The 9100-nt window shown below is 43.5% G+C and overlaps 1 long non-coding RNA gene across 2 annotated transcripts in view; it reads left to right on the top strand.

Annotated features, from left to right (window-relative positions):
• LOC103392182 (uncharacterized) overlaps positions 1-9100 on the top strand; it is a 152439-nt gene that overhangs the window by 84263 nt on the left and 59076 nt on the right. For both annotated transcript variants that reach the window (XR_003052119.1, XR_522873.3), the window contains exons 4-9: positions 533-657; positions 764-868; positions 6379-6746; positions 7468-7527; positions 7693-7837; positions 8528-8668. This is a non-coding gene — a long non-coding RNA (uncharacterized LOC103392182). The remainder of the gene's footprint in view (positions 1-532; positions 658-763; positions 869-6378; positions 6747-7467; positions 7528-7692; positions 7838-8527; positions 8669-9100) is intronic.

Below are 9100 nucleotides of genomic sequence, written 5' to 3'. Positions count from 1 at the left end.
ATTTTTCCTGCCGCTGGTTGGAACCTTCTTTCAAGTCTTGGCCCTTTATTTAGTCATATTGTCTAATGGTGTGGTAGAGGGAGCGGGGGGACTCGGGGGTTCAACCCTCTTTTCTAATCCTCACTTATTCCTCCATTCTTCTTCTCAAATCTGGGATTTACACATTTGAGGAGCTTCTTATGAACGGAGAGAGATTTTTAGTCTTGAAATTAGAAAAACTGATTTTTTTTACAAATTGCAGTAAAAATTCAGCACGTGTTTCAGAAATGCGATGTTCTCCTCATCTTCATTTCCTCGACTTGGTTTCCTTCTCCACAACAAACGCCTCCTCTGTGGAAGCCATGCTGTCACACTGCTGGAAATGATTGTTGTTTTTAACCAATGGAATATGTATGGCCTCACAATATTGTTCCAGTCATGAATATTACAGTAGAGGCTTGTGCATATGTGAATAGTATCCTGATCCATTCCAAAGATTTGGGGACAATAAGTATCCAAGTGTTGATGTGCTTTCTTGGTTCCCAATTGTCAGATCTCAAAACTGCCCCTGTGAACCCAGACGATTTCTCATCAGGCTGCGGCAGCCGCAGCACCGAGCTCATTCACGGAGGAGTCCGATATCTACAGAAAGCCATCACGAAATTGGATTACAAACAGGTAAATGCTTCATTTTTTCTCCGCAGCTGACACTTATCCGCAGAATTCCTGGTCCCTCTGGTCATATTGCTTTATTTACCCTCCCGTGTTCATTTGTCATTCACAGGAAGCAGTGACATGTTTGCCTTGAATGACTGCCTGCCTGGGATTTTCTGAAGTTGTTTTAAAGAAATCTCCCCAACTTGGCGGACCTCTGTTGTTATCATATAAGGTGAATTAATTCAGGAAATTATCCCCAGTAATGGCTGGAATGATGCCCATGTGTCCTCCTTTTGTCTGTGGATTGTTTAAGACAAGTCGCCAGGGTTCAAAGTGAAATGTCACCATTTTCTGTTACATTTCACACTATTTGAGAAACCTTATTATTCTCAGCTTGTGTTTTCTTTAGCAGCCTTATTTTTCTATCTGTGCGAACATACGAGGGTCCTGGAGGTGAGCAGCAGAGGAGACCAATTAGTGTAATTGCAGGCATCGCAAATGCCTAGTCAGCAGCTAGACAGTAAAATGTAGGTTGTGCTACATGTCTTGGATGAAAGAGAGGGCAAATTAAAGCAGCGGCGTATGAAGCTGAAATTTTTATGTTTCCACTTGCAACACAGTATTTACCCACAATAAACTGCAGGCTGAGTGAGGTCTGAAAACCAGTAAATAACAGGAGTTTAAAATGTTAACTTTTGTCCCTCGTGAAAAAAGTCATGTTATGGAGGAGACCAAAAACGAGCTTGACTGGATACAAGATTGCATTTGGATTTTTTGGCATTATTTCATAGTGTTGTCATACATTTTAAGCAGTGTTACCCAAGATGTCCAAGAAGGGACTGTTGGTAGATCAATTAAAATGAAAACATGAAAATATAATTCCATAGTAGTGTGTAGTAGTGACCATATACTGTAAGAATGGAATCATATAGTGACAGAGAGATACATGCATTTAATCAGTGCCCCAACATATAATGTATAAATACTATACGTTCAGCTTATAGTAAATATATATATGTAATGTTTTCACTTTAAGTAATTCATTTCAATAGTAGCTCCCAAGCCAGAATTAGTGTGGTCACTGCTGAGGTGGACATGTAAAAACCCACTGTACCACCGCTCCCACCTTGCCCCCCCACTGTTCCTGCTCTCAGCTCTTTTTTCACCTCGTAAACCAGAGGAGGCAGCAAACCTTTGCTTTGGCATTGCGTCGATTTGGGAAGATGGAGAAGTTCAGTCTCATGGTTGTAAACTTTAGCACCACCTTTAGGCTGAGAGGTCCATCCAAGTGTGAGAGGATGGGAAAGTGGTCCTCAGCATCTCCAGCTCCACATCACCTTTGCACTCGCAGACTTGCTTGAACTCAAGGGCCTTGATTTGATTGGTGAAGCCTTGAATCATAAGCTTTAATTGTGCCTGACATTTAAAGCTTCTCTCTGGTATTTAAAGCAGTGTACAGGTGTGGCTCATTACTGAGGGGGTGTGCGGGGGGGGCAGGAGATTTTCTGATTTCTCCCGCTCATTGCTGATCTGTGGCAGCGACTCAACTCGTCAATGCTTCTGTCACCGACACCAAACGTGACCCAACTAACATCAGTCACAGCGGAGTTCAAGCCGATCATAACATGATAGGCACGCGGCCGCAGACAGTATCACAGAGGACGGCGCAGTGGGACTGTGTTCTGTGCGTGTAACGACACTTTTCAGATGTTTAATTTTTCATGGTGTTGCGAGGTGGTGATTCACGTGCTCAACAATCTGGTGAAAGCCTTTGTTTTTTATGATCCCCCAAGTCTGGATTCACGATCAGTGCCTGGTGGTCTGTGCACGTTTTAATGCACCGTGAAAGTATACAGTATGAATCACTTTGCGCTGTGTTAAAAATTGTAGTACTTATCACAGCTGGAGACGCTCGTGGCAGCAATCCGACAGCAAATCTGGCTGTGTCGGGGAAAAGGATTTTTTTTTTTTTAAACATATGAATGCCACATGTGAAGATTACAAATAAAATTGAGAAGGAGAGATATTTTAACCACTGTAATTGAAACGAGGCAAAATCACTAGAACATTCCATATACATTCAATTAAAGTAGCTGCAGTTAAAGGACGAGCAGATGTTGAAATCAGTCTCAGACAAAGAACAGGTTTTTAATCATTCTTCCAATAACCCTAATGTCTATAATTAACATTTAACACAAATCAATTGAGGTGGTTAATGATAACTTAATCCAATATAACTGCCTCTGTGGAGAAGCAGCGGTAAGCTACAAAAAAAGTAAAGTACAATGAGAACTCATAGAGCGTGGCCCTCCAACCTTCAGATCCATCCATCCATCCATACATTCATTTTCATCTGCTTATCCGTTACCGGGTCACGAGGGCAGCAGTCTCCATGCACCGTACCAACCCCCCTGAACCTTCCTGCGGGGGTGAGTCCACTGGAAGGTACCAACCAACCTTTGGATGTTAGAAGAAAAAAAGTGGTACAAAAGGATTTTAGTGCCTCCCTAGGACTGAGTAGTAGAGGATGGATAAATGGATGGATGAGTTTGTCAGTTCTGTCTGTTGAAATGAGTTGTCAAACAACAGGGTTTTATTTTCAATGATTTTTTTTTGAAGATGTACCAACCTCTCTGATAAAAAAAAAAGTTTTAATTCCAAATCCACCATTTCTGCTTTGTATCTAACATAACTTGTACCAAATCTTCCACCATGAACCTTTAAAGAAAACATCCTGCTTCTCACGCAGCCGTGTAATTGTTGTCTATGTGAGCGTGAACAAATGAGAAACAACATTTTTCCCTCGGCCACAGCGTTGTGACCAGTCGCAGATCCATCTCCAGGCTATATGTGCCTCACGTTGGCATCAGAAAAACAAAGCATATGTTGATTGTTAGCCAGGGTGTACATAGCACGTCCTGTTCACTCAGGGTCTCCCTCATAGCTGCATAACTCCCAACTTTGTTTCTCCAGGCCATCTGTCAGACTTCATTTAGCATTTGTGGATACGTGGATTCCCATGTACTGCAAAAAGGCAACATTCTTCTGAGGGGGTGCGGCCGCTATCTGAGCAGTGATCTGTCAACCTTATTCATTTAGCAGAAGTAAGTAGGAGAGAGGCTATTTTACATTAGCTGTTGACAGGAATTTTTGAATCCTTTTTGTTTTTTTGAGAATACCAAAATGTTTATTTTATTTTTTTATAAAATTTCTACAGAAATAATAAAAATAAAAATTATACATGCACTCTGCATGTGTTTAATTTCTCCCCCAGCTGTCTCCTCCACCTCTCTTTCCATACACATTGGGCTGCGTTATGGCAGTGACATTTTCTCTCCTGACCTTCTTCACCGGGGGTTTGACGGCTGAGGTTCATCTTCTCAAGAGCTTGAAGCCATCATGGTGGGATAGTTTCATCATGCAGACAATAATTAACACGAGTGTAATGTAATGTAATGGTGCTATGCAAGGCGGGTGTATACCGTACATTTACTACACTGCGCTTGTTGCCGCCTTTTTGAAGTATTTGAACCAAACTCAGAGGAACAGTTGAACTGCCCTCCATCGAATTCTGTGAATCCCCTGAAGCTGTCACTGGTTGAGCTGTGCACCTGTGGCCGCCAAGTGTCGGTTTTGCGTTCCACCTGTGGTCCACGACCCGGATGTTTGTCTTTTATATATATATATATATATATATTCAGATTGTTTCATTCTACATTGTTCTCAAGCCTTAACAAAATTATTTTATTTTTGCCCTAATCTGACCCACGGAACTCAGATTCACAGAAAATGTCATTGTATAATGTGAAGGTTTTTTTTTTTTTTCCAATTCTTAAAAACAGTGAAGAAAGTTTTTATGTTCAGCTCCTTTTTTGTGCAGAGGTTTTTTAGGCTGAGGTAATGACTGTGTGACCCCACTGAGAGCCCCGACAAAGGGGAAGAGAGGGGCCAAGGATCCACGTCCTCCTGGGAGCTTTGATGCTCATTTAGCTTTGCTCTGTCACTTGGCCATGTGAGCTTTTTAATTACAGACGATGATTATCATCATCATCATCATCATCATCATCACCATCATCATCATTGTTGTCTGTGTGTCAGGTAATTTCAGCTGTGCTACAAGCGTCGTTCGTAAATCCCACTGCTACTGTTTGACTAATCCTTGAATTCCTGATTTTTTTTTTGTATTTATTCTCTTGTTCTCCGCTCACCACCAATCTGTGACAGGCTCACAACAGAGAGCCGTGAATCACAGGGTCAAAGTTCGTTGTGAGGCTCAGCAATCACCCAGGATCAGACACTGCCCACCGGTGTAAGGCCACTCCATTGCCTCTGTGTGTGTGTGTGTGTGTGTGTTTGGACGTGTCCGGTGGCACAAGTTTGCTCATATACCCATACACTCTAATGCTCACAGGGAGATGAAGAAGTGGATTTTTTGGTCTTCCTAATACATCATGGCAGGGCACATGCTCTTGTATGTAATTCATTCTAAAATGTGGCCTTTAAATCTGTTGTTTTCCTTTGTTGTTGTTGATGTGTGTGTGTGTGTGTGTTTTCCCTACTTTTTTTGCTTTCGAAATATTTATTTATTTCCCATGTTGGGGGTGTGGTGGGGGGGATAGCTGGGAGCATGTGGTAGCATTAAGCAGAGCCTACCAGCGAGCTGGCCTCAAGTCGCTCAAATGTAAAATAAATCAGGGCACAGAGAAGACTGCTCCTTCCTACAAAGTAGCAACATTTTCCCTGGCCAACAGTGAGGACTTGAACTTGCCTGGCAATAACAAATAGAAGGAAAGTCACCCCAGACACCAACATTAAAAGTGATTAATCATCTCTATTCTCCCTTTACTTCTGAACCAAGGGATTGTCCGGCAATAAATCTTCAAAGATGTACATAAGAATCACCTCCTAATGAAACCAGGCTTTGTTCATTTGTCACCTTTTAGACCCTTTCATTTAAATTACAAAACTTGTGACCTTGTGACTTGTGAATATAGATCTTTGGTATTTTAGAGTTGAAGAGGGATTAATCCATAAATCTTGATAGTTGAGTTCTCTCTTCGTTAAGAAGGATGCTGCCAAAGGGTCTTCAGCCGCTAAACCTGATCAGCTGCTGTCAGGGTCGATTTACTGTCACAGTGACACCCTGAGAAATGTGCTTATCAGCAGAGAGGTGGAGGGGAGGGGGCGTAGTTTCACCTGATGTGGCTTTTTAAACTCATATTCACTTTTTTCAGGTGATTTCTTTCTAACTGAGTTTTCTATATAATATAACAAATCTGTTTTTCTAATTTCTGGTAATTGGTGACACAAATTATGGTTTGTGTAAAACTGGACCTAAAGAAAAAAATATGGTGCGTCGTTAGTTTGTTAATAATAATTAGAGTTTTGTCCAGGTCTGCAGTAAGTCACTCTCTGATTGGTCGATGTCTGCATGGATCAGTGTGCTGTAGTCATCATGTCACTGAACTGCAGCTATTTCTCAAAAAAAACTTCTTAAATCAGAGAATTTGACATTTGAGGAAGAGAGAATACTTTATCACATTTTCTATTTTTTTTAACCATTTTTATAAACAAGCTCATAATTTTCTTTGCCTCATTAGGACATAAAATGTTCATGTCATTATCATGGCAATAAAAAAAAAAAACCCCACAAAGTCACTGTCAGTCTAATCCCATCCTACCACTTTATTTGAGGTTTTGATATCTCTATCTCTGCCTTTCTTCTTTTTTCTTTCCAAACAGGAAACCAATGTCGTCGTCACTCAGGCCAAAGGGCCACTGTGGCTTTAAGTGAGCTTCTTGTGTGGCCGCAGCAGCCTCGCACTGATGCAAAGTGACAGGGACAGATGTGACATATCGGTTCCGACACACTTCCATACCACCAGTCACAGGCTGGGGGTGAGTCACATCCCCCTGCTCTGGTCCCGTCCCCCCGCTGCAGGACAACACCACGATGCTCGAATGAACCTCGCCATCACTCTGACTGCTGCCAGGTATGAGCCTGCCACGGCCTATTACACTGAAGCGCTGCACCTACTGCAGAGGGCAGAGCCTTAGCCGCGGAAGGGGAGGGACTGCGGAGCACGGACCACAGGGACATATGATCACAGGTAAATCCGACAAAAGACACTTCCTTCTCTTCCTGCCTCCCTTCTCCCGGCCCTCACACCTGGGGCCCTCGCAGCACTTGTTTTTTACCGAGTACTAGTTTGCACATAGTCATTGCACATCTAATGCAGGGGTTGTTAATATTTCATAAGCATTTTATGGCGTAAAGGCTGCTTCAGATCTCGTAGGCAGGAACATAAGGTGGAATTAGCGTACTCCAAATGGCCTTACTTACCTTTTAAATGTCATGCATAGGGCTGCCTTTGGAAGAATAAAGCAGTTAAGGGTGAAAAAAAAAGGAAGATTCGAGGGTCTCAACACATGACCACCCCCTGATGTTTTAAAAGATGGAAGTGTGCTCTAGCAGGATGTGTCTCCCTTTAATAATGTTGAGCTGAGCGCTTTAAAGAGGGAGAGCTTAGACTGAAAGCATAATGGAAACAGTTTTCAGACATCACTTCTTCTTCCTTGACTTTGGGTTGTCCTTTTTTTTTTTTTACTCCCTTCAACAAAAACATGACTTTTTGGTTCTTTTCATCCTCTGTCTTAACAGTGGCAGCACCAGGCATCAAATTAGGAAGGCCAGTTCCACATTCACCTAGTTGTCAAAACACATCATTTGCTGTCCTCCTGGTTTCTTTGACTATGCGTGCCATTATACGCCGGGGCTCGTCAACATCAAGCCTCACATTAACAAACATTTTCTCTTCACTGTTTCTAAAGGATCCCTCAGTCTCTGCCACCAGGCTACTCTGTGACACAAAGAAGCAAGAGGGAAATTAGGTATGTCTGTTTCCTATTAATTACAATCCTGGGAAGTCTCCCATGGACACACTCCAGCCACTCTATTACGGAGAGAGGGGGGCGTTCGCTGATAAATTAATAATCCGGCTTGTCACCAGCCACAGATGAATAGGCCCTGGTGATTGATGCTGTTTTCTTTCATAGGGCAGGAATTTGATGTCAGAGCCAAATGTGTTATCAATGCCACGGGACCTTTTACGGACGCACTGCGGAAAATGGATGATCAGAAGAACCCCGACATCTGTCAGCCCGGTGCTGGGGTGCACATCGTCATCCTGGGCTATTACAGGTAACTAACAGTGGGCTCCTACATCTTTGTCACTGTATCACCTGCTCCTTAGCGCTGCCGTCTCATCAGTTCATTAGCCACCGCGAGCAACAACTACTCAGCGACTGGCCACGAAACCGGGCTGCGTCTGGCAGCTCAGCTGGTCCAACTGGTACAGAGCAGGTGTTTGGGAGGAATTCCTCCTGCAGCTGGGCTGTGTCATGTAATATTATGCTAACTATAAGGGAGGATTTACATCCTGTGTCTGCCGCGTCCCGGTCCACCCTGATCAAACATCATCTTCTTCTGTGGAGGTTGCAACCGTGTTCTGATTGCATTTCTCTCTGCCCAGACCAGAGCTGGGAATTTGGACTTTCTTGTTGATGCATGTTATTGTGTTTGCAAGGGAGGACGGCTACTCCCGTGACCCAGCCTAACCCCCTCAGCTATGCCTGCGTTAAATTGAGTCAGAGGAACATGCATGTGTTTTAAACAGGACAATATGTGCACTCTGGGCTGCGGCTAAGGGAGCAGCAGCTGGAATTGAAACCAGCTGAATTAATCTCCTGGAAACAGCGCTGACAGGAGCCTGATTATGGGGTGTCCCTTCAACCAGGCCGGCCTGCTTGTGCCCTCCCCTCCCCTGCAGACCAAAGGTTAATGCAGTCTTCTTGTTTGTTCCCCTCCCTCCCTGCACCCGCCCATGCACAGAAGGCTCACACCTCCAGTCCTGGAGCGCCTGGATGTCGTCACGTCATCTTCTAACTTGGCAGAGGACGCCACAACACGCCTACACCAAGTCAGAGGGGAGGAGGACAATATGGAGCTGATAGCAGCAGAAGTCCACAGCAGGTGACTATCACACTGAGACACAAACCCATCCGTCTGTGGTTTTCACTTTACTTTCTGCTCCACATCTCAGATTATTAGCTGACGCTAAGGCATGACTAACATGACATCTGTGTAGCCTTTACTCAGAGGAAAACATAAGAAAATGAGTCATCACCGTACACTTACACTTGAGGCACTATAGCCTGGATGTTTGAAACAGACCTAATTCATAACGGCCATTTATGATAATAAATACACGTCCAACAATCTGAACACCCCCCCGATCCATCCACCCAGCCGCTCTGATTTACAAATAGCTGATAGAGCAAGCAGCTGACAGAAATAAATGAGCTAATCTGATGGCTGTGTAGGACTTCCACCAGATATTAATTCATCAGGAGGCCACGGAGTGCAGACAGATACAAATTCCTGCTTTAATTATGTATGGGAGCC

Source organism: Cynoglossus semilaevis, chromosome 16 (assembly GCF_000523025.1).
Source record: "Cynoglossus semilaevis isolate Cse_v1.0 chromosome 16, Cse_v1.0, whole genome shotgun sequence".
Classification (NCBI taxonomy): Eukaryota; Metazoa; Chordata; class Actinopteri; order Pleuronectiformes; family Cynoglossidae; genus Cynoglossus; species Cynoglossus semilaevis.
The sequence above is the reverse complement of the archived record's forward strand: the minus strand, read 5'-3'. Positions and strand labels throughout refer to the sequence as shown.